Consider the following 25,847-nt stretch of genomic DNA (forward strand, 5'->3'; position numbering starts at 1 on the left):
CCGAATTTTTATCATAGATTCATGTAGTTTACTATTTCAAAAAAATAAAAGCTAGATTTTAACACTCACGAGATGTGCTTCTCGCGGTTTTACGCGGATTGTTATTCCTTTCATTGAATAAAGAATCTACAGTAGTTCATCCACAGCCAAGACATTGATTATTCGTTTATGAATCATCACATGTTGGAGAGTTCTTTTTATTGTTTAGATTTTGAAGAGAGAAAGAAGAAAGATGACATGAAACCAGAGGTTGTAGCTCCGCAATATGTCTGTGCGGTGAACAAAAACCACATTCTATGTTAGTGTTGTTTACAACCAATGCCGGACTGACAGAATTTGCCGGAGACGCGCAAGAAGTGTAAGTAGACAGGGTTTAATCCATGGTGTGTTATTGTATCATACGCATGTGTATATAGACAATGATAGGTAACAATGTGTGGAAATATTTGGGGTATACATGAGTATTTTAGATTAAAGACCTTCTTTTGAATTATGCAAATGGAATGCAAACCTTCATTGCCATGAATAAATCTTGAATGCCTTATTCAAATGTGTTAGTTAAAAAATATTCACTCACAATTGATTTAACTCTTTAATTTATCAGAATGGGGTCATAAATTGTACAAAACTCCATCTTTTTGTGCTAAATAGTCTTTACAAAGACAGACATAGATGTTAATGTGATTAACAGTTTCTTTATTTGATTTGTTATTTAAAGAAGTCAACCAAGGCATCTTTCTCCATCTCATCATTCTGAGATGAAACTTGGATCTTTTTGCTCTGTTTGCCCCATTTTGTAAAACATAGACATTGCTTTATATTAGTCAATTTAAATAACTTTAATTAATAAAAAGTGTAAAAGGGTTTGTCAATTTTGTAGTCTATGTTTTTAATCTTCTATCAGATGCAACTCTTTTTCTCAGGTGGCACGGAACAGTTTTTTTGATACAATTCATTGTAGCCAAAGGATGCATGTCGTCGGAACTCTGTAACTAGATTTTCCTCAGTTCCCATTCAGTACAAATACCTTTAATTCACTCTTTATAAGGCCAATCACCAATTTCTGAAGAAAATTACTAGTCAAACCCTGTAAAATTCTCTACATACTGGTTTTTATGAGATTTTGACCCTTTCATTTTTTGCTAATTTTTCATGATTTTTCAGCTTTTTAGACCTCCCCCAGCTAATTCCCTGCAAAGGGTTGACCTTCCGTACCGCGTGCATGTTGCACTATCACATGTCAGAAACTTTCCGGTGTATAGTTTACAATGTCCCATCCACCTACTTTTCGTGTTATTTTGTCTCCCGTCTGCAACTTGCAATTTCACTGTGTAAAGTCACCACAACAGTCATAGCCGCAGGTTTCGCATTTTACTTCTGATTCTCACGTACCTAACAAATGGGGCCTAGATATTGCATATCAATTTCAACAAGAGACATCCATCCCTCTAACTAATGATAATTATTAGAAAAAATCATTTCATGAATTTTAGCAACACTCATAAGCCTTCAAGTACAGCAACTCTCAATTTTACACAAATATTGACAGGTATTTTATCCGAAACTGTACCTTGCTACCTCAACAATATGGCCTACCAGGCGGCTATCTTGTTATACAGTAGCGGTTGTGGGATTATCATTAATGTTATGGTCATTGATATGTATAGGTTGTCTGTGTCTAAGATCATTCTGCCATGTCTACTGGGGATGTAAAAAAGCTGAATGTCTGGGTTGCATTGGAAGATTTAAAGGTAATTACATGTATCACTATTAATATTTTTTTAACATTTTTAATTAAAGTATTTAAGACTTATCCTAACATAAAAATAGTTTAGAATTTCTTGTCAGTACACACTTAAACACATTTTTACAGAAACAACATTTTTCTTTTTTAATCAAAACGATGAAATTTTTAACATTATATTGTAAACAAATTAATGTTTATGGGCATTATATTAGAAATAATGTAAATTGTCAAATCATATACAAATTACACGATTTCTCTCCTCTAGACATGAATTTAGGAAGAAAGTACCTTGTGAACCTTATCTTGGAAAATCCTTATGAAGCAGAAATCTTACAGATAATTACAACACATGGTTTTACTATCATTTCCACAAAACTCCACTTGTATGCTTCATTGCACAACCAATTTGAGACCTACATGTATAGTTGAAACTTGGAACATAAAGCTCCCTTAAAGGGGCATGGTCACGATTTTGGTCAAAAATTCTCCTTCTTAACGTTTACAATGTTTCACTAAAGCATTTTTAATAGTCATTTAAAATTTGAGTGCCATTTGTTGAGTTATACGCGAGTTACAGAGTTTGCATTGCTATGGGCAGCGGAAAGGTAAAAAAATACATTTTTACAAAATCAATAATTTAAATTCAACAATGCAAATTAATATCATCAATGATCATAAATGAAAAACCAACTTTCTTCTTTGCAACATAAGTATACATAAAATCAACAAAGGTGTCTTTATACAATTCAAACAAACAAAATGTAAAACCAACATACATACATGCAAAACGAACAGACATCAACATAAAACAAGCAGACGCACAAAAACGAAAGGATGCGTTTTGGAGTAGCAATATGCGCAGTGTCCATTCAAGTCGCACAGAGTCCATTTCGTACATAGTTCATGTCGAATACAAAAAGTCAACTCGTAAAAATGAAAAAAAGTGAAAATTCCAGTTTTAGACCTAAAACGAATGTGTTAAATGTTAAGAACTGTTTATTAATGCTTAAAACAAATAAAAAGACAGACAATCAACTTTAAAAAGATTGTTATTGGTATGTTGAATCTATGTAAACAAAATCAGGACACGAGCCTTGTTTACATGAATAGGAATTGTGAGCCCTGTATCTTGCAAATAACTCTACGACTGGCTCTCAAATTTCACTTGAGAACTAGAAATGCATTCCTAAAGCATTATGAATAAGAAAGATAGAAAGATAGAATTTGATCAAAATCGTGACCATGCCCCTTTAAGGAGAATAAATGACAAATTGAATCATTTCTAACATTTGAATATTGATTAGGTGTATCATTCAATTGGTATATTCATAGTGTAATGACCCTTACCCCTTCGTGTGTATAAATAAGAATTGCATAATATACATTGTTGGAAGTAAGATGTAAGTGATTTGATTATTGTAAATTTCTAGCATACAATGGTCCCCGATACATAATTGACCAAACTTAATTATAAGCTGGCTCACGATTACAAATGAACATTATCTTTGTCTAGATTGACAGGTTGGTGCCCCCCTCTTCTTTAGCTCAATCAGTAAACTGAAACCAGTTTAATTTTAGAGACAGATGCTATTTGGTATTTAATAAATCATTTATCAACTATTGTTTAAAAGACTCCGACATTGTTGACAGACCTAAGTGGAAAACTATGTAATAAAATATGATTTTTATTGAATATTTTCTTCAAGGTCTACTGGCTGTAAAAAGTAATCCAGTGTGTTATTGTTTATTCTTTATTTTATAAATATAATTTATAAATTGTTCTAAAATATCAATAATACTTTTTTTTTTATTATTTCTAGAAATTCAAGACTTATCACTGTCAATATTTTTTGCAAGGGGGTACGCATTTTTGAGAGGTGATTACAAAATAAATTGCATGTAAACAAATAATTTTTCTCATTTTTATGTATTATTAGAATACATATCTAAAATTTTAAGTTAGGCTTTCCATGATTAAGCCCATTTAGTGCCAAGTATAGGACAACCTTAAGGGGGGAGGAAGGGACAATGAAATTGATGTTTACTGTCTGATTATTCAGTAAATATGGTTTATACAAAATGTTTCCTGTTATATATTGTAATATAAAGCAATTGTAAGTACTTTTTGCAATATTTGATAATTTTAAAATTGTTTAGATGTCATGATACCGTAACTGTATTAAAGATGAGATTGGTCACTGAATTTGCTATGTCAAAATAACAATCTTACACTGAATTCTACATTTACTTCCAAATGTGTGTATATATAGGCATTATTTGATTAGTATGAGATGTTTACACTTAACGATTTACACTTTCAAGTACAGTAAAACACACTTATAACGAAGTGCCGGGGACGGGTAATTTTGCTTCGTTCAAAACGTAATTCATTATATCCGTTAACTTCAAATATGTTTAAAACCCCCGGGGGACTGAAAATCACTTCACTATAAAAGTCAACTCAGTATAGGTATGTTTGCTGTAAGCGTGTATACTGTATTGTTCTTGTATATCATGGTTTATTTTCTAAGGCTTAATATTTTCAATTTGTTATATCATGAGAACAACCATATTTAAAATTATGATAATTAAATTATCATATCTTACTGTCATATCTTACATTTATTACTTTAATTAAAAGTTCAGGTTAATCTAGAGTTTATGAATTTTAAGACTAGATAAACTGAGGCTTGCTACGCGCCTCTCTTTCTTTTCTCTGTATAGACCAAATGCGATTGAATCTGACATCAGAAAGAACCGTGTGTTATCCCTGTGCCTTAAGGAACTTCAAGGATTTAGCATACTCTTTCAGATCGGATATCAAGAAAGAGGATTTACCAGGTTTGTATATAAACACCCCATAGTGCTATGTGTAAAAGATCTATTGAAATTCAATCTTATTATAACAAAGTTACTTAAGGTACTCAGTTTCAATCCAGTATAATGTTCTTTCATACCATTAGATTGGTACGAGAGTTACAGCAGAGTAAAAATACATTATTATATACTTTAGTGAGAGGTATAAATTGAATAACATAATACGATTATAGAATATATTATGGTACAAAAATTGGATAGAAATCATGGAGGTCATAGATTTGAAGGATAAATAAAGTTTTTCAATGACTTTTCATTACTGTTGATTACTAATAAATGTGAGGAATTAATGTCTGCGTAAATTTGTAGGAAGCACCCAACGCGGATTTTGAAATCTTGTATTTATTTCCATGAGAATATGAACATTTTGAAATCGTAATGAAAATTTTGCGCTTCTTGCATCTTTTTCTTCTTGCTACATGTATTTAATACAAAACGACAGAATTATGAAATTAAGTACATACTGGAGGTAATAAGGAATCTACAATATGTGATGACGTTGGGCCTAGAAGCCTGACATTTATTTTATAACATGAGCATTGATGATCCTTTCACTGATATTTCAATGTTCTAGGGTCATATACATTGTCTGTAATTTTTATCAAAGTAAAGTGATAACTTTTCAATATACTTGACTTATTATGGACACGAAAATTATCAAGCAGGGAATAAATATTCTGTTTTTCTGCACAATACAATCAGTGTTAAATTATTGCTTTATTAGAGGCTGAAAGGAGAAGAAATGACTGCTATTGGGGTAGTGCAGGACTCAGGAAAACAAATCTTACCATGCCCAGTAAGTCTAAATATGTATATATTTAAGGAATAAGGAGTCATTCTTTGAATATTGTGAGGGGATAATTTTGGTCGGGGTTGGTCAAATCCAATAAAGCCCAAAGTGCTTTATGAAAGAATTGACCATGCTCCGACCGAAATTATCACTTCATAATATTCAAAGAATGATTCCTTATTACTTATAATTTTATTATTTCCAATTTCTACACTTTTAAACAACATTTTAAAACCACTATTTTGTCATGTAGCACATGCTACATGTATGTATTACTACAAGGAGCAGCCAGAACTGTTTTTTCGGTTATGCCATAAGACTACCATTCAGTGTCGCTCATCTTTTACGAAATTATTGAGCAATAGGCTTCAAAATTGATTCGTAATGTTATCACAGACAGACACAGTTGAAAATGTAAACATATGTGTATGACATGTCTGTGTGGATACTTAGGTAATAACGGTGGAATTAACACATTTCATAGGGTGTCAGCATTTGTAGAGATTTGAATTTTCTGGAATCTATTAATCTAACATGATTATCTGACAAAAACTGTAGTATAACAATCCCGATAATTGAGTGATTTATTTGAAGACTATTGTTTAAGTAAACTTTAAGTGACTTTCAGAGAGGGAGATTATGTCAGGAAACAGTTCAACAAATGTTAGAGATCCCTATGATCCCAGGATTTCCAAATGACGGTCCCCAGTGACATACAGATAAACTGGTGGCTGCTGTGATGAAACAGCCATACATTTCAGCAAAGACTAGCTTAGTTAGTTATGAATTTTAATGTTTTTTGTGAAAATATTTATCTGTGATAGCGTTATTTGTTACATGTATGAACTATTTGAACTAGAAAATATGGGGAAAATGTACATTTTAAGGTATCTCAAAATGTATATTTTACAATGTAGGCCATGTGTAGGTTTATGTTTTATTATGTACTGTAGTTTATGATAAACTGAATCATAAGTATCTATATCTCGAAACCATTAAATTTATCCATTTTGTCCGCATTGTTTTATTTGGACTAGACTCGGTCTCTCAAAAACATACAAAAGTATTTTTTTTTAAATATGTGAGAATCTCATGCATTTGTCTGGCCCTTCAACTCACAGGGTGCTAGGGAAATGTTTGTGGGTACTGTGCGTTGTGGAAAATATTGACATCCTTATCACCATGGTCACACAGTCCCATAAAAGCTTGAGTGTTATTAGAATTATGTAGGCTGATTCAAATACACGTATGGATATTGAACGGTGATTGCCCAGTGAGAGGTTGAGATACAGTATGTCATGGAAGAGCCGGTGTTTGACCAATGAATCAGACCAGGCGCCTGCCGAAAGTCAACAAGTGTAGCAAAAACTAAAAAAAAATAGTCTATCAGATGAAATAACACTGCAGACACGTAATTGTATATCCAGTGCTGATTGATGGTAATTGACGGCACTTAATGTATAACCTAATAATTCTAGTTGTTGTACGATCATATGTAAAATTGGGGAAGAAATTTCCTTTGAAATGTCAGAGCTTCATCATAAATGTAAAATGATATTGAAATAAAAACTTTAAAAAATACAATAAACATTTATCCTACTTTATATCTGAAATAGTTGTCACTTATGAAGGTGCAATTACATGTTTATTGCAAGAATTATATTAGTCACGCAGAATTAAAACATAAATTTTACCAGACAAAACTTAGCGCCTTTGTTTTTGAGTTTTTCATGGCAATCTAGTAGCATGTTTCAATTGTTTCTAATATTTAACACTGATTTTAAGATATGCAACATATTATCAACTTGCTCAAAATAACTTTCATTTGGGAGAATCAATTAGTAACACAAGGCTCAAAAGCTGGGGATTACATATATAACTTTCTCCGCATCTGTAGACATTCAAATATTTCTCTGATGGGGGTATAGAACGAAATGACCGTGTTCACTCAGCTTGCTTTGATTTGCGTATGTATTTTTAATTTGTTTCCAGTTTTGTACAAGTTTTAATCAAAGTTATGCAGAGCAGAGGAAGATGTTTTGCGGGATATGTTCTTTAAATATGCTGTGTATAAACTATTAATGAATAAGAGCATTTGTACACATGTTCGTGCGTACGTGTATGGATGTGATGGCTATAGATTTTGGTGTATTATTACTTAGTTGGTTAATTTACTTAGAGACAATTTCTTTTTAGGAAAACTGGCATGAGCAGTTTACCTTTCATGAAATGAGCACATCCTTTGTATAGAAACCCATTTCAGTACAACACTGTCAGAATGTTTTTGTAAACTGGAGGAGGTGGATATAACAGAACATGATTCTGTTTTTTGTAATCTCGATACTACCGCCTATATACTGACCACCCACCCCCTTTTAGCAATTTTTCAACGTAAGCTAGGCTTGACAGTTGGATATCCTTTCTGGGATAAAGCTCATTGTACAATTACAAATTTTTTTGGCCTTTCTGGCAGAGCTGTTTTTTTGCTTGTCGGGGAAGCCCTAGAAGTTGCAATCAGCTCACTTTATAGCTACCCTTCCACCTTCAGAGCTAGGAAGGGTGACGAAAATGTTTGTGATATAATGTAGCGGACAAACAATATTTGAAATGTAATAAAATTGCACAATAAGTGATTACCATGGTATACATGTTTTGGTTTGTTCTTGCAGCTGGAAGTAATGAACTCGGTAACATTCTGCAAATCTTATCAGATTTTTAAAACTAGTATCATGTATCACTAGGTTTACTGAACATAATTTAATATTTCTCTCTTTCGAGAAATTTTAATGTAAAATAATGTTAAATATCTAACAGTAAAGAAATCAAACGTATTGTTCTTCAATAGATTCGAGCAATTACGGAATCGATACACGAAGTTAGTTGCGGCGAAGCGCTTGAGATGATTTAGTAATGCTGTGGTTTCAAACGAAAAACAACGCTTTTTACTTCATTCGGTGCACCAATATAGTTTTAATATCAAATTATATTTAAGTCGTATTATCAAACACGATTGAAAGGATAAACCAAGAAATACCCAATTAAAGACCAAAGCATATAATAGTGAAAATGATATAATGAATGAAAGTCTCACAATATAATATCATTGAAATCTTGTTACTCAAAGTGTAGCATTAGCACACAGCTACGTAGTTATAATGATGGCGTTGTAGGGTCCATGAATTATAGATTAAATTATTTTAACCCACTTATCTATGGAGACGATATTTATTTTTGTGTTGATATTGTATCATAATGCAATATTCAATGCTGGTCTTGTAATGTTTATAGGTTTGCATACGTTTTATACTGTCGCTCTATATTTCCTACAACAACCAGCTGTCCTCATAAGAGCATAAATGCTTTTTTCCTTTGCATTTTCGGAAAAGAAAAAAGAAAATTGAAAATGAATTATAAGCACATAATAAAGTTAACAAACATTTCATTTTTCAGCTAATAATATAAATACCTGCATAAATAAATATGTCAAAGTTGCAGTTCAAACCCCTTTGTTCAATTTTGTCGCATTCTGAGATGTGAAAAATAAAACGTTAAATTATTGCCATAACATCAGTTTATGTATTTTTGTAGTTTTTTCTCAAGTTTCAAGTTTTTCAAGTTTTATTGCCAAAGGTATGTGGAAATAACAGAAGGCCAATGACTTATAGTCTGTATTATTATAAGCGAGGCATATACTCGGTTGTTGTCAGGATGAACCATCTTCAAAGAGCGGCGTGGACCAGAAACTATCGACTTGGGAAATTGAGAATGAACTCTGTTCAACTTTTCAAAAATATATCTGTGAATGTTATAAAAATAAACTGTTTTGCTTTGTTTAAGAAATGTGCATCAAAGAGGCCGACATCGCCTTTGTTATTGATTCGTAGAGAAGTATTTGGAAAAAACAAACTTTCAAGTTCAGATTGATTTTCTGTACAACATTTTGAACACGTTTGACATTTCACCCTTTAAAACTCAGGTCGCTGCAGTGTCTTACGGTAGTATCATAAATCCCGAATTTCATTTTAAAACATTCAGCAGTTAAACAGAGTTCTGACTGACATAAAAAGGATCAGGTACACACAGGGTGACGCCACAAGAATGTACAAAGCGCTAACGAAAACATGTTTACAAAAGCAAATGGCGCCCAAGATGGTGTCGTCAAGATTGCAATAGTAATGACGGACGGAGAAACAAATCCCGGATTATATGACGGCGAACTGACATCAGAAGAGGTCAAAGAATAGACCCAGATGAAGGCAAAGATAGCCAAACGCAACGGGGTGTACAAGTTTGCTCTTGGTGTTGGCGATAGTATAAAGGTGAATTGAGGGCCACCGTCAGGTAAAAAATTTGGTGACGACCATCATCAGGTAAAAGGTGAGATGACGGCCATCCTCAGGTATAAGGTGAATTGACAGCCATCATCAGGTAAAAGGTGAGGTGACGACCATCATCAGGTAAAAGGTGAGATGACGGCCATCATCAGGTAAAAGGTGTGAAAACGGCCAACATTATGTAAAAGGTGACTTAACGGCCATCGATCGTCAGGTATAGATGGAAATGGACCTGGGACCACTAAATCAGACGTGTTAGTGCTAGAACATTATAAAAAGTACATTGTTTTGGTTTATTATTTTTAGGGAATGGGTTTGATTGTATATAGAACGGGCTGTTTTATTAAAGAATTACGTTCGTTACAAGATCGCATTTAATTACATTACGTATATGACGAAACAAAACATACATATAACATTATCACATAACAAATAGACAGATATGTAAATTATGTAGTGCACTGTATAGGGCCTGTAGAAATGGACTAAAATGACACATTAAAAACGTTTATGCTACGCGCCAAGTCACTTGAGCGTGACGAGACTGCTAAAAATAGAATGAAGATTTCTATAATGTCGTAAAATCAAAACAGTAAGGAATTCATTTTTAAACAATAGACCAAGTGTATTGGAACTAAGTTTGAACTTTGACCTATAAATAAGTCATCGATTTGTGACTTTGACCTTTTCAGTCTACCAAAATAAGAAAGGCGCTATCTTGTAAAAAAAAAATGACTTTGATTGATGTGATCGGACAGACTTCAATCTCATGATCATAAGAATGTTGGACCCCACCAAAAAATCGTGACGAATATTTTAGAATAAGTGCATAAATTGTAATTGGTAAAAATGAAGGAAATATATTTTATACTATTCATAAATTCTATTATTTCAGCTGGCCGAACAACAACCCCGAAACCACAAGAAAAGGGTAAGTATATATCAAAATATATTTAACTTTACATATGAAAACACTTTAAACAGACCATTTAATTTTGTCCTTATCTGCCAAGTCCATATCTTACTGTTTCTAATTTTCAGAATGTTGGGAACTAGTCGCTGATATAATATGTGCCATTGACCAATCAACTAGTATCGATACACAAAACAACTTCAATCTGGAGCTAGATTTTGTTGGTAAGGTGTTAAAAACGTTTGACGTGGGTGTGGAGGAGACCCGCGTGGGAGCTGTAGTGTTTGGTGACGAGGCTGAACGTGTCCTTGACCTTCAAGAGGGAGTGTCGAAAGATGCCGCACTGGAACGCGTCAAAAATATCACGTGGGGGTAAAGGAAACACGTTTATTGACAAGGCATTTGCTAAGATGAGAGAAGGATTTTCAAAAGAAAATGGCGGTCGCTCTGGTCAGGTTCCTCAAATTGCAGTGCTTCTTACGGACGGGGTCGCTACAGACCCGTATAAAGCTGTGGGAGAAGCGAAAATACTCAAGAGCCTGGGTGTAGAAGTTTGTAGCTTATAGGTATGCTGGTATTTTATTTAATTAAATTCCAGGTGTGAAGGACGCCAAGATGTCGGAATGAACGCGTTGTCCAGTGATCCGCAGTCTCAGCATGTGTTCGATGTAAACAGTTTGGAGGGACTGTCTTCTATTGTTAGTCGCCTGTCTAAGAGTGTGTGTAGTAGTGGAACACGCTAAGAAAATACTGTACATACTATTAGTGTAGCGGATAGTGGATGAAATATTTCACTTGTGCATACAAGCACCAAATTTTGCATGAAGGTTTCTTGAACATTACTTGATCAAAAAATATCGTTGGCCACTCAAGTTTTGGTCATTTTCAAGATGGCCGCCTCTTCATTCAAAATAGCGTCTTTTTTCATAATGTTTTCATGATATTTTAAATATTTCTTGGTAATGTTTTTATTTTCTGTGAAATTATGAAGAAGAATCTGTTGTATGATATAATTTGATGTTAATTTCATATATGAACACTCTGCGCATGCGTTTAAAACATGCTGCAGCTCATATTTGAATGTACATGATCTAATCATCTAAGCAGTTGCACTTCAAAGAGCAGTGCAAAATAATTTGGACTTGAAACATTTGCATTCCCCAGAACAACTAATATTACATCAACATTTCAGTAGTTTTTGAAATGAAGCCGCAGTTGATGGTAAGGATGTCCCGTGTGAAACCGATAAACCGCAATCTTATCCCAACCCTATCTGGAAGGGGATGCTGTGTTTTTTTTTTGCTTATATAGTAACTGACCCAATGTATGTCAAGCTTGCAATATAAATCTCTTAATATGCTCTACAAGAGCAGCTCTTGAATGATCGGGGGATACCATTGTATGGAAGCTGGTTACGAGCAAAGAGGCCAAGGCGCGTGTCATTTACTCTATTGGTAGTGCTAGACCGAACGTACAATATCGCACCATCATCACCTTTTACAATTGCACTGTTCTGCTCATGGGCTTTTGCAATGGCTATGCTTGAAAAATTCAGTGATTCAGTTTTTCTAATGGTAAAGTTTCTAAACAAAAAGCCGATTCTTCAAAGACATAGTTAGCAAATTTAGAAGATGACTGTAGCCTGTTATCTAAACTTTTATTTTCTGTCAGAGCAATGTGATTTACAAGAATTTTTGGAAGATGAAAATCAGAAATTACCCCTCGCTCTCTCAAAATGTTTTTTTAATACTGGTGTGAAATCTCAGTCGATGCCTATTTTGGAAGCTAGTCAAGTATTTCCACAACAGTGTACCGACAGCTCCCTCACTTGCTATTGACGGCCCATCATTAGTCCTTTCAAAACAACCGAACAATATCAAATCTTGCGCAAGGCCATTGGAGAGTAGATATTGTCTTCGATGTTTACAAAGGTGATAGTCATAAAGGTGAAACAAGAAGAAAACGAGGCATAAGATCTAGACGGAAGATAACTAGAGACACTAGACCGCCAAACTCTTGGAACACTTTTCTTCGGTGTAACGAGAACAAAACAAGACCATCTGGATTTAAGCAGACCAAATCGTATCTGCAACTATTACGACAGAAACTACTATAGTTGTAACAAAGGAAAAAATGCAAATCAATGCAAAATGCAAATGCAAAGCATGCAACCTTGGGTAGTAATTCCATCATCGTAGTAAGTTCGGATACAGATTGTTGTTGTTATAGGTGTGGTTGTTTTTGATGATTTAAAAGTTGATGAGTTATGGGTGACATTTGCGATGTATACCAGTTCATGACATTGTTAGATCACTGGGTCCAATATCAAAGCGCTGTCATTCTTTCGTGCATTCACGGACTTGGATACAGAGTTCGCATTTGTTGAGACAGGTAAAATGACAGAATGGCAGGCTGAAATGTGTTTGAGAACGTAACAGAGGTACTCAGATTCTTAAGTTCTCCTTGTGACAGTGTGACAGAACATATAATTGATAAACTAGCAGAATTTGTAGTCATCATGTACGTTCGGTCTAGCACTACCAATAGAGTAAATGACACGCGCCTTGGCCTCTTTGCTCGTAACCAGCTTCCATACAATGGTATCCCCCGATCATTCAAGAGCTGCTCTTGTAGAGCATATTAAGAGATTTATATTGCAAGCTTGACATACATTGGGTCAGTTACTATATAAGCAAAAAAAAAAACACAGCATCCCCTTCCAGATAGGGTTGGGATAAGATTGCGGTTTATCGGTTTCTCACGGGACATCCTTACCATCAACTGCGGCTTCATTTCAAAAACTACTGAAATGTTGATGTAATATTAGTTGTTCTGGGGAATGCAAATGTTTCAAGTCCGAATTATTTTGCACTGCTCTTTGAAGTGCAACTGCTTAGATGATTAGATCATGTACATTCAAAAATGAGCTGCAGCATGTTTTAAACGCATGCGCAGAGTGTTCATATATGAAATTAACATCAAATTATATCATACAACAGATTCTTCTTCATAATTTCACAGAAAATAAAAACATTACCAAGAAATATTTAAAATATCATGAAAACATTATGAAAAAAGACGCTATTTTGAATGAAGAGGCGGCCATCTTGAAAATGACCAAAACTTGAGTGGCCAACGATATTTTTTGATCAAGTAATGTTCAAGAAACCTTCATGCAAAATTTGATGCTTGTATCCACAAGTGAAATATCTTGCTGAAATATTGACCTAAGCCGCTACACCATATATAGAATGAATTTTTGTATACTTTAACAATAAAGAGGTAAATAAACACTCTTACTCTTCTATTATTGATGTAATAATTTCAAAATTAAAGGACCAGTGATGAATTGTATCATTGTAAAAAAAATTTTGACATGTCCCGTCCAGCCTAAGAAATAGGCAAGTCTTAATAAGGTGATTCACAATGTAAAAAAAATCATCTTTATTCATTCGAAAATTTCCAGAACACTTCACACAATTAATTGTTCCTACAAAAACTCTCCGGGAACTTGTGTGTCGTTTGCAATATAAAATCCCTGTGGACGATTTCAAATGATATATTATAAAATCTTTTTTTAATGCTTGTACTCTTACACATTTTACAAACATGTGCAACGAATCTTTACATTCTGTTTTACATAATGAACACTTGTTTTACCATTCTTGAACAGTTTTTCAAAATATGTAAAATCCTATCATGAATTTTATTACAACGGCGAGTACAGTTTTAGTGTGCATGCTTTTGTACATCTTTTTATTTTCATGCAGCCATAGGTGCAAAGAAATAGGTAAAGCTAGCTACTAGTAACTGGCAACGAGAAGTAAGAAAAGGCTAGCTACTAGTAACTGGCTACGAGATGAAAGAAACTTGGCTTCTAGTTACTAGTAACTGTCCAATTGAGAAAAGATACCTAGGATTTCTATTTGTATTCTTAATATGTACATTGCACTATATCATTATTTACTCATATTCCTATCATACTCTCATCGGTAATTGATGTATTTCGTTTTAAATGTCTCTATTTTAGACAATATTGTTGACTCAAGTAGTTGTACTTATAGATTCAAAATATCAACAAGTTTAATTGTTTTGAACAATCTATCAATTTAATCGCATGCTAGAACAACAAAATTACTAAGATATCTCTAATCTCGTCATCTACCAGTGCATTTCGTTTCAACTACTTATTTTAGTATCTCTATTTTAAAGACAATTTTTTCATGGAACTAAAGTAGCCGTTCATAAAAATTGAAGACATCTTCAAGAGTTGTTAATATCAACATTGTATCAGGTTATCCACTTAATATTACGACACAAGTACTCATACATCTTTCTTTATGTAGTCAGCTAATAGTGCATTTTGTTACAAATATCTTTTTTTTTTTGGCGGTTTTGTCATTATATCTCAAGTAGCTGAATATATATATATATATATATATATATATATATATATATATATTGAAGATATATGCCAGTCTTGCTAATATCAACATTCTTTCAAGTCATCCACATAATATTACTACACAATTACTCAGATTTCTCTCTTTATGTAGTCAGCTTCTTGTACATTTTGTTACAAATATCTTTAATTTTTGGCGGTTTTGTCAATATATATCAAGTAGCTGTATATTTAAATTGAAGATATATGCCAGACATGCTAATGTCAACATTCTGTCAAGTCATCCACATTATATTACAACACAATTACTCAGATATCTCTCTTAATGTAGTCAGCTACTAGTGCATTTTGTTAAAAATATCTTTATTTTTTTTATTTGTTACAAAATGCATTTGTAGTTGACTTCATAAAGAGAGACATCTTCGTACTTCTATCGTATTATCTTGTAGGTGACCTGTTACAATGTTGGTATTAACAACCCTTGAAGATGTCTTCAATCTTTATGTACGGCTACTTGAGTTGCATGAAAAATTGTCTTTGAAATGGAAATTGTTGAAACGAAATGCACTGGTAGCCTACAAGATCTGGGTATTTTTGTTGTAATATTAAGCGGATGACATGATAGATTGTTATAATTAATTAATTAACATTTGTTGATATTTTCAATCTATAAGTACAGCTTCTTGAGTCAACTGGACAATATTGTCAAAAATAGAGATATTTTAAACGAAACGTACCAATTATCGATGAGAGTATGAGAGGAATATGAGTAAATAATGATATTTAAACAGTAAAATGCCTTCTTTGGTGGTTTATTCGGGATATGAAGGTAGCGACATTGCTGAAAAAATACATAACCCGCGTTAGCGGGTTATGTAAATTTTTCCTGCAATGAACGCTACCTTCATAACCCGCATGAATCATCAAAGAAAGCATTTTATTATTTATATTAACATCTTTCTTTTAACTAATTAATAAATTGATTATGAAAAGTTAGTAAAATTCACTTAATTGCTGTTAACGTACATAAGTACGTTAGCTAAAAGAAACAACCAAATCGTCTTCTGTGAGACTTTGAGTCTGACATCATCATGATTATTTCCTAGGTCGCTGTAGGTTCAGACCAATCGATAAACAGGGCGTATCAATTTCAGTCCTGTCACTTTCATATCAGTTTCAGCCGCTGTAGATTTCGACCAGTCAATAAATGGGGCGTGTAGATTTCAGTCTGGCTGTTTCTATAGAGCTATGAATTAACTATAACTTTCCGTAAGAAATAGAGGAAATTATACTTGGTAAATATAAATATAGTGCAATGTACATCTTATGAACACAAATAGAAATCCTAGGTATGTTTTCTCACTTCGACAGTAACTAGGAACTAGAAGCCAAGTTTCTTTCATCTCGTAGCCAGTTACTAGTAGCTAGCTTTTCTTACTTCTCAAAGCCAGTTACTAGTAGCCAGTTACAAGTAGCCAACTTTGATTTCATCCCGTAGCCAGTTACTAGTAGCTAGCTTTTCTTACTTTTCGTAGCCAATTACTAGTAGCCAGTTACTAGTAGCTAACTTTACGTATCTGGTGCAAAGTTATAATTTTCTTTTTTATTGTGGCTTTCTATAAAATTAACATTATACGTAACGTTTATGCGTTGAGAAATTGTAATTTTATGACACGATAGGGTAAAATGTTATTATGATCCTTACGTGTTATCGTTTCCCGTTATTAAAACTATGCAACAACCCCCCCCCCCCCCAAAAAAAAGAGCAGAACTCGCTCATTTATTCGAGGCGAAAATGCATTTTTTAATAGGAATTTATTGACATGACATGAAAAGAAACATCTGGGCATTCAAAAATATTCTTTTGTTAAAAATCATTCATGTCGCAGCTGATACATACTGCAATATGCAAACTTTGGGGGGGGGGGGGTCAACTTTCATACAACCCCTGACCAAACCAGGAGGTTAACATTTTTTTTAAATTTCACCATTTGGTGACTTTTCACAATATTTGTCTTATATTTAAAAGATAAAGAAATTCTTGTGGCAAAAATAAAGAAATTATAGGGAAAATATGAAAATTTACAACATTTCTAACAAATTACAAGGGTCAACAGTAAAAATTGTTAACTTTCGAGACGACCCCTTTGAAAAATCGGGGTGGTAATAATAATTTTTTTAGATGTTAAGATAATTGATTTAGAAGTAAAACTAGATAAAAGAAATTTTATCAAAATATCTGGAGTAGAAATAATTAGACACGGCCTTGTTAAAATCAAGTTCAACATCTGGAGGTTTACCAACACCTTTCAGCACAATCCATCTACATGTATCATCTAGTGTACTAATATCATCTTTATGCAATTTGTCTTCCATGTTCGTCTGATATTGGAGGGTATTAAAAATTAATAAAAATTCTTTACTGTATATAAAAAAAACCTATATTTGGTTTTTTTCTACACAAAGCGAAAAGGAAGCAATGCTTTTTTAACATAAACATATTTGTGAGCAATATTTTTACACTCTTCTGGTACAACAGATGCTGCATAATCATCTTTCATCCTATTATATTCATGTATCATCTCTGGCATACAAAATTCAGACAAAGTCCTTGGTTTTACTTTATTTGAAATTTAAAGTCTCTAATATGTGTATTGTGTCATGTTGTAAAATTTGAATTTACTGGGTGGGTGTAAATACAAAATTTACAACATGACAGCTTATAAAATACACCCATAACATTGTTTTGTTCTTTTTAATAATTTTAGGATTGAAAAACAACCAGTATTTAAAAACATCGTATCTATTTTCATTGTAATTAATATTATCCTTCAAAGCATACCATGCACTAAACATTTCAATATAAAATGATAATTAAATAATAATTTCTAAATTAAAAAATTTAATTCAAATACTTGCTGAAAAACTTAAATTGATGCGACAGCATTCTCAAATTACTGTCATCAATCTTAAATCACCATTTCCTATTTTTCCCAACAATTGCTTTATATGACAACAAGCTTATCTTTTAAATAGATTGCTGAGCTAGCGCTGTAGCCATCATCAAACACAAAAGTAGACCTCAAAACAACTGATATAATTTTCTAAATCGATTTATTAATACTTAGTATTAGGAAGACACGGTGGTGCACTGGAATTGTATTGGGATGGGGTTGGATTCTCTTGATTCAGAATGGTGAATCTAGAGTGGGCTTCACATCGGCAATGGCATAGCTCGTTAATTGTGCTTTTATTAATTATTTTGTATTTACTGTGATTTTTAATTTTGAAGTGAAAGATAAGAGACCAATATAACCACCGGTACTGTTTTGTACATATTGTATTTTCTCGGGCCTTTCAGGTAAACTCCGAAAACATATCCGATGTTGTTTAATGAGCTTGAATTAGCAAAGAAAATCAAGCTATTTGCTACATTTTTAGAAAAAAATTGGCATGTAAGACCTAAGTAGGCAAGATAACACACAGTATAGTTTATCTTTTTTATATAAAAGGATTTGTTAAATATTTTGAACTTCAATTTAATTTTTCCCACTCTTTTTTTTCTACCAAAAGATAAGAATTTTCAAAATAATTGTTTATGTGACATTAATTAATTCTCTTTCATCTTCCAATAATCTTCCTTAACCTACACACATAAACTCCAACTTTGGGACATTTATGTAAGCATCAGAAGCTCTACATGACAATCTAAAAAATCTAAGTTATCTCAAAAAGACCTTTTATCACAAACTTATTAATTCTATTTTAATTCTAACTGGCTTTCAATAAACATTTTCAAAAATCTTGGGGAAGAAATCTAAACAAGCTGAAAAAGTAGGATGGAAATCTTAATAATGCGGAGAATATACTTTATACTAGTAGACTAAGTTGCGTTTCTCCCTTAAATATATAGATAGTCTTCGAGGGACCAGCTACTATTGGGGCGACGCTGTTATACAACTCACGTATTTGGTTTTATCCAAGTGACTTAAAATAGACGCTTACATATATGTTCCTATTTAAGTTTTACAGTACTCGTAAAAAACCACGTTGAATTTAACCAGCTAAAAGCAATTTACATATTGCATGGTATGAGAAAAATGTTGTATTTGGTATAAAGAGTTTTTTAACCTTTCAAACATTGTCGAATTATTACAGTTGATAATTAGTGAGTCATGCATGTAAAAACAATGACTAATATTCGTTTTGCGATTATCGGCAATATTTTCCAAATTCTTCGCCCACTTTCATAAAGAAAGAGGAGTTTTAAATGACAAAATTGTTAATTGAATATGAAATTATCATGAAATTTGTGCTATTATTCTTTGATGTTTCTCGATAAACAATGGTAAAACGGCCTATATAACCTGCTCTCTATAAAGGTTTCTATACAGTGTAGTGCGACTAGTCCACGACTTTCCTTGTGTCTCTCCATGAAGATGAGGATTCTACATCTTTTGGTTTTGGTAAGATGCGCTTTCAGGTCTACATTATGATTTGGTAAAATCGAGACAGATATAAGCAAAGATTCTCTTCATTGATTTGTATTTCATTATACTGTAAATTTCTAATTAAACACGAGGAATTAACTTCTGCGTAAAGTAGCGGGAGGCAATCCTTGCCAATTTAAAATCTCGCTTTTATATTTTAGACAGTTTTAAACTATAGGAAATTATAACAAAAACTGGTAATTGCGATTTTATATTCTCGCGATTTGATGCAAAACGGCGGAATCGCGTAAATAAGTACTCGCGTAGAATAAGGAATTACCAGTATTCTTTTTTTTTTTGCAGAGCTGTTTTGTGGCAGGATATCTTTGTCAAAGTGAGTATAATTTTAAAGTGCATATTGTTGTACAGTTCATTCGGCTTTCTGCTCCCTGCCAATCTTCACTATGTTGAGCATAATTCTTTGCACCGAAGCCTAATCAAAAAGTGTAAAATATAAATTTATATGTGAATTCAGAAGTTGACTCAGGCAGTAATCAAATCATTTTAGTACCTATGACGTGTCAGTAAATTTATACCCATCCCTTCTATATTTCATCGAGCTTGATGGGACTTGATATTATTAGTTTCCCGTAACTTGATAAATGAACCATGTAACATTCAAAATTCTACAAACATTTGTTTTGCAGGAAAATGTTTGAAAAAAGCAGATATAGCTTTTGTTGTCGATTCTTCAAGCAGTATCTGGCCGCCTAACTTTGATACGCAGGTCCACTTTCTTTACGATATCTTGAGCCCTTTTGATATTTCTCCAACAAAAACCCAGGTTGCGGCCGTTTCGTACAGTAACGTCATCACACCACAGTTTCAATTCAACACATATAAAAACAAAACCGGTGTTCTCGGTGCAACACAAAACATCATACACACAAAAGGCGATGCTACTAGAACTTACAAGGCTTTGGAATACATGAACGATCAAATTTTTACTTCTCAAAATGGTGCGAGAAATGACGCAATTAAAATTGCCGTAGTGACCACAGACGGAGAAACAAACCCAGGTGGCGCTGATAGTTATACAGCGGAAGAAGGAAAGAGAATGACATTACTACAGGCACAGCGAGCTAAAGACAATGGTGTTTATGTCTTTGCTGTGGGAGTTGGGCAAAAAGTCAATGACCAGGTATTCGGTCTAGGAACAAACACTGTTTTCTGATAAAATTCCTATTGTTATTATGCGGGCACATTTTAATGATTAAAAGTAGTATAATAATTATGCCAGCATTGCACAATTTTCGTGTGACCAATTTAAGTTTGATCTAGTCGGTGCTGAGTATAAAGAACAAAAATAAAACCAATGTGACGTTACTTCTGCACATAATTTATTCGTAATAAAATTAAACAGTTAATATGTTATTAGAAAAAAAGATTTCTGGTTTTTTTTAATATAAGATATAGACTATTCCGTCAAAAGTCAATTATACTTTTGAGTTTAAACCTTATCTAACTATCATTGAATTAGTACATAACAAAATCACAAATGAAATTTTTGACACGAAAATTGCAGCTCATATTATGGTTTACTCAATATTTGGACATATTTTTGAATCCCTTCAATTGTGTTCAGTGAATGCATACTTTGGTTTGACTTGTTAAGGAACTCCTGGGAATAGCCAGTGGACCAGAATCTGTCATCAAGGTGGATACCTATGAAGAATTAAGAGAAAACGAGCTACAGGATAAATTGATAGATTTGACATGTGAAGGTACTACTATTAGTATATTTTGTTGATTTTTTTCTTTTGTACTTTCATGGTCGAATATGAATTTAAAGAAACAACAACCATAATTAGCACTTCACTAAAAACTTGCTACAATTTAATTTACTCGATTTACACTTAAATGAACCCCACTCTCTCTAACTATATTTGTTCTTTTTTTAGCTGGGGAGAAAACACCACTTCCACCAGTCACGCCCAATGTTCGTAAGTTAAATATTTATTTTTATTTGATTCTATACTTGATTCCACACGACTAATAGATATGCATAACTACGCCACTGGCGGGTAGACCAAGAAAAAAATTCCAAGGGAGAGTTTAAGAGATAATTCTGTTTGTTAAGCATAATGCCATTTCTTTTATTTCAATGCATTACTAAATTATATTCAATTTGCGCTTAAAGAATTAGGAAAATCCCAATCCATATATGTGTAAAGTATACTTATTCTAGAAATATTATCATCAGCAAACAGCTCGTTAGACCCAGGTTCCATAGTTGACGTCCCAGGATTCTGATTGCAATTATATTAATACAATCTACAGACTTTTCTTTTATATTTAAAAGTTAGTTTAACTAGCACCTTAGCCATTTTTATACACACAAAGAAAGATTCGAACTCAACTGGATTTTTTTAACTTTTAAGTATGTAGTACTGTACGAGTTGAGGGGAGGGGCTAAATGTGGTAGGCAATGACATCCAAGTTAATGTTTGAAGACGTTAAAGTAATATATATAAATCATTTTTTAAAATATGGACTGCACACAGCCCATGATCTGATAGTATATTTACAGTTTTTAATAATTACAACCCTCCATCGTAACCATTAGCCGTAAGAAATCGTGCATGGCACGTCAGCAGAGGCAAAACACCTTTGAAAGAAGAGGCATTCAAACCACCTCTCTCTCTCTCTCTCTCTCTCTCTCTCTCTCTCTCTCTCTCTCTCTCTCTCTCTCTGCTTTTATTTTTTATCAATCGCTTCCTGACTTTCTGACATACTCTGAAAAAAAATTCCGTTTTTTTTCTGAGCGTTGCTACATTATATAGAAAGGTGGTATAACTGTAAGGAAAGCTAGGATTTACCAATTGATCTCTACAATATTGGCATCATATGATTTTTTGATACTTTTTTGTGTAAGTTGGACGATAAATTAAGAAACTTTAGAATTCGGATCATACCTATTTTACCTATAAAACGAAATAGTCATTGTACAGTCTATCTTAACAGGGACCGACCCAATCGTAACTTTTCTGACCTTTTCGACAGAGCTAAGAAAAAAACATCTCCAATGTATTAACATTACCGAGTAGTAGAATTTTATAAAAAAAATTATCGAATTCGCTTCCCATCAATTCTGATACATTTTATACTGTATCACAAGTTTAGCTTACCGTCTTTAGAACGAATTCTAAACAGCATTAAGTTATCAAAGAAAATTGATTTTTTTTATTTAAATGTCGGCTATTTCTCATCACGCGGAACTTTTTCATGCGTGCCTAAAATTAAGAAATGCGTATCACATGCTTGTTTGGTGAGATCGACTAAGTCGGGAAAAAAGATCTTAGAAATGGTCGTTTTATTTTAATAAGAATAAAGTTTATACCCAGCATTCAGCATATCTTTTTACAGATATTACTTTTACCGTATCTAATATTCAACTTGTTTACTGATATTAGTCATACCGTATCAAATATTCACATTTTTTTGTATTAACATGAACAATACAAAAAGAAGAGAACAAAATATTTCAATAGATATTTTAGAATATTGTTTTCAACTAGTTCTACTGAAAAATTAAAGTCTGAATTTTATTTATAGCAATTTTGATTGTTTTTTCGTTTTCCCACTTTTTAAGATTTGAAATCAACAAAAATTGCTAAGTTGTACGCTTAAAGATCATCAGAAATATATCTCCTTCACGCCAAGCTTTTTCAACCAATAAAATAAATGTATATTTTCAAATCATGTAAAAAAAGGAGGGAAGTGCACAACCCGGAGACTGTAAATTATTTCAATATTCTGCCTTCCAATTGCAAGGAAAACGATAATAAAGTTTAATAAAAGACCATAAGTTAAAGCAATATGAGCTGTAATTTTCATGCTGAATTTTTTTTTTACGAAAATGTTATTTTCTACTAAAGTCGTAAAGAATCCTTAATTGAAGCAAAATTGAATTATTGTCGTCCTGTACAAAAATTGATCTTCTATATATTCCTCAGAAGAGAAATCTTTCTTCTGACGAAATTCAAGATTCTTTCAATTTTTTTTTATCATAAAAGTTTAAGATACATGCAGACTTATTATATTAGCAGGTTTTTGCAGCAAAATAGAATTTAAAAAAATACAGGTCATATTGCTTTAAATAAAATCTAGCTCATATCTCAACAGACCGTAATTTGTGTTGTATTTAAATTAAGTTTTATCAAAAGTGGGGATGTCATAGAATTCGAAGTTTTTTCCGGGCTCTGCCGGAAAGGCCAAAGAAGTTGCGATTATGCCTGACCGTGAAGTCGAGCATGCATACGCCAGAAATATAAACTAATGGAGTTACAATTACTCGAGAGCGCCAGTAATTATAACATGCATTGTGTTTTAAACTTTACAAATGCTGTAATGTCCTCTATGGAAACGTTTTCTCTGGATTGGAAAGGGAGCAAAATAGCACGCCGTTGCACTATATTAAAGGTGTTGTTACCAGATTCAGAGATAATGGATTTAGTGTTTAGGGTAAGACGTACACATAGGTGAAATCAGGACAGTATCATACATAATTCGATAAAAAGATATAGCTTTTAGGTCATCTCTCGCCGGAGAGGTAGAAGCTTCAGAACGTGTCATTTGCGGATTTGAATAGAAACATAGACAAATTACTTTCCTTTTACAAACTGAGGTTTCCCTTACTTTACAAAGTACCTGACAATTCCTTTGATATAAATCCATTTAAAAAGAGTGCAATATACCTAATTACCATAAAGAATATGCTATTTTTAATAATATATGTATTTAATGCTACTCCAAAAGAAAGCAAGTGTGCATAAGGTGGAAAATTCACGATCGTCTATATATGTTAACCTGCTGGAATCAAGATTTTAAATTATTCCTGTTCTAACTAATGCTAAAATCAATCTTCCCTTTTACTATTTATATTAGATAAATCAGGCTTTTCGTGTTCAAGTTTAAAGCTACATTTTTACTATTTATGTTAGAGAAACCAGGCTTTTGACTTCTGTTTTAGAACTTGTTCAAGTTTAAAGCTACATTTTGCATGTGATGTATATTTGCCGTAATATCTGAATACCGGTATAATATTTTTACAGAATGCGAGAAAAAAAAGGCTGACATAATATTTGCCCTTGACCAATCAACAAGCATCGGTTCCCAGAAAAATTTTAGCATTGAACTTGATTTCGTCAACAATCTAATCAAAGAATTAGCCGTTGCTTCTGATGAAACTAGAATTGGCGCTGTCGTGTTTAGTGACAACTCAGAGCGACGCCTGGAGCTCAGAGATGGCACCAATCGCGACTCTGTTGTTGATACCATTCACAAGTTCAAATGGGACACAGGCAATACCTACATGGATAAAGCTTTTGCAGACATGAGGGAGGGTTTTCTTCCAGCAAAAGGCGGTCGGCCAGGTTTAGTCCCCCAAATTGCTGTATTGATAACAGATGGATCGGCAACCGATCCTTATACAGCAGAATCTGAAGCCAACAAATTGAAAAATAACGGTGTCGAAATATTTGCAATCGGTAAGATATAAAATCATTTATCAAGCCATCACCATCTTACTTTTCAACAAAGGTAAGAAAACATGAATAGCTTCATGTACTATTATGTATATTATGAGTGTATTTTTAAAATGTTAAATAAATTACATCGATCTATCTATAGTCATCAACTGTCAATACGTTGCAATTGCGCTCAGCATCCCAATTAATCTGATATATTTGATGTTTGATTGACTGTCCAATGTTCAATACATTTGTAAAGCTTAATTCGATATATATCTCAAATCCCCACAAACCATTAACACTTCATTTGTTGTGCCTCATTGTTTTCTTGTCAATTTTAAATCTTTATCCGTTGTCAAAAGACCTTTTAAAATCATAAAATTATAGACAATTAGATGTTTTTATATATATACGTATGATCGACACGATTTACTATGAACACAAAGAAAACTTAAGGTGATAATGTGTCTTGTTAAGTAAGATAAATCTTTACTTTGACGGTTTCCAGGGGTGAAAGGAGCCGATCGCAATGCTCTGGAGACCTACGCCAGTAGACCAAGAAATGTCTTCTTTGTGAATGAACTGATTGCTCTAGACACCATCTCCGAAGCTGTGCTCACGGAACTCTGCGCATGATCGTCAAACAAAGGCAAGAATTTGTTAATATGTTTTAAAAATTTTATAGTCAAATAAGTGACCTGTATTTTATTTTTCATCCATTACATATTTCTTTTTTTTTTCAGGTTGCCAATCTGGTGATATACCCGGTAGACCATGACCTGTATTTTGGAAAATTAATAATAAAGCAATTTAAAGCGTTTAA

At 33.1% G+C, this 25,847-nt stretch overlaps 1 pseudogene; it reads left to right on the forward strand.

Moving 5' to 3' along the window:
• Window positions 1–281: 281 nt before the first annotated feature.
• Window positions 282–25,847, forward strand: LOC128187253 (collagen alpha-1(XII) chain-like; annotated as a pseudogene).

This window comes from Crassostrea angulata, chromosome 6 (assembly GCF_025612915.1).
Source record: "Crassostrea angulata isolate pt1a10 chromosome 6, ASM2561291v2, whole genome shotgun sequence".
Lineage (NCBI taxonomy): Eukaryota > Metazoa > Mollusca > Bivalvia > Ostreida > Ostreidae > Magallana > Magallana angulata.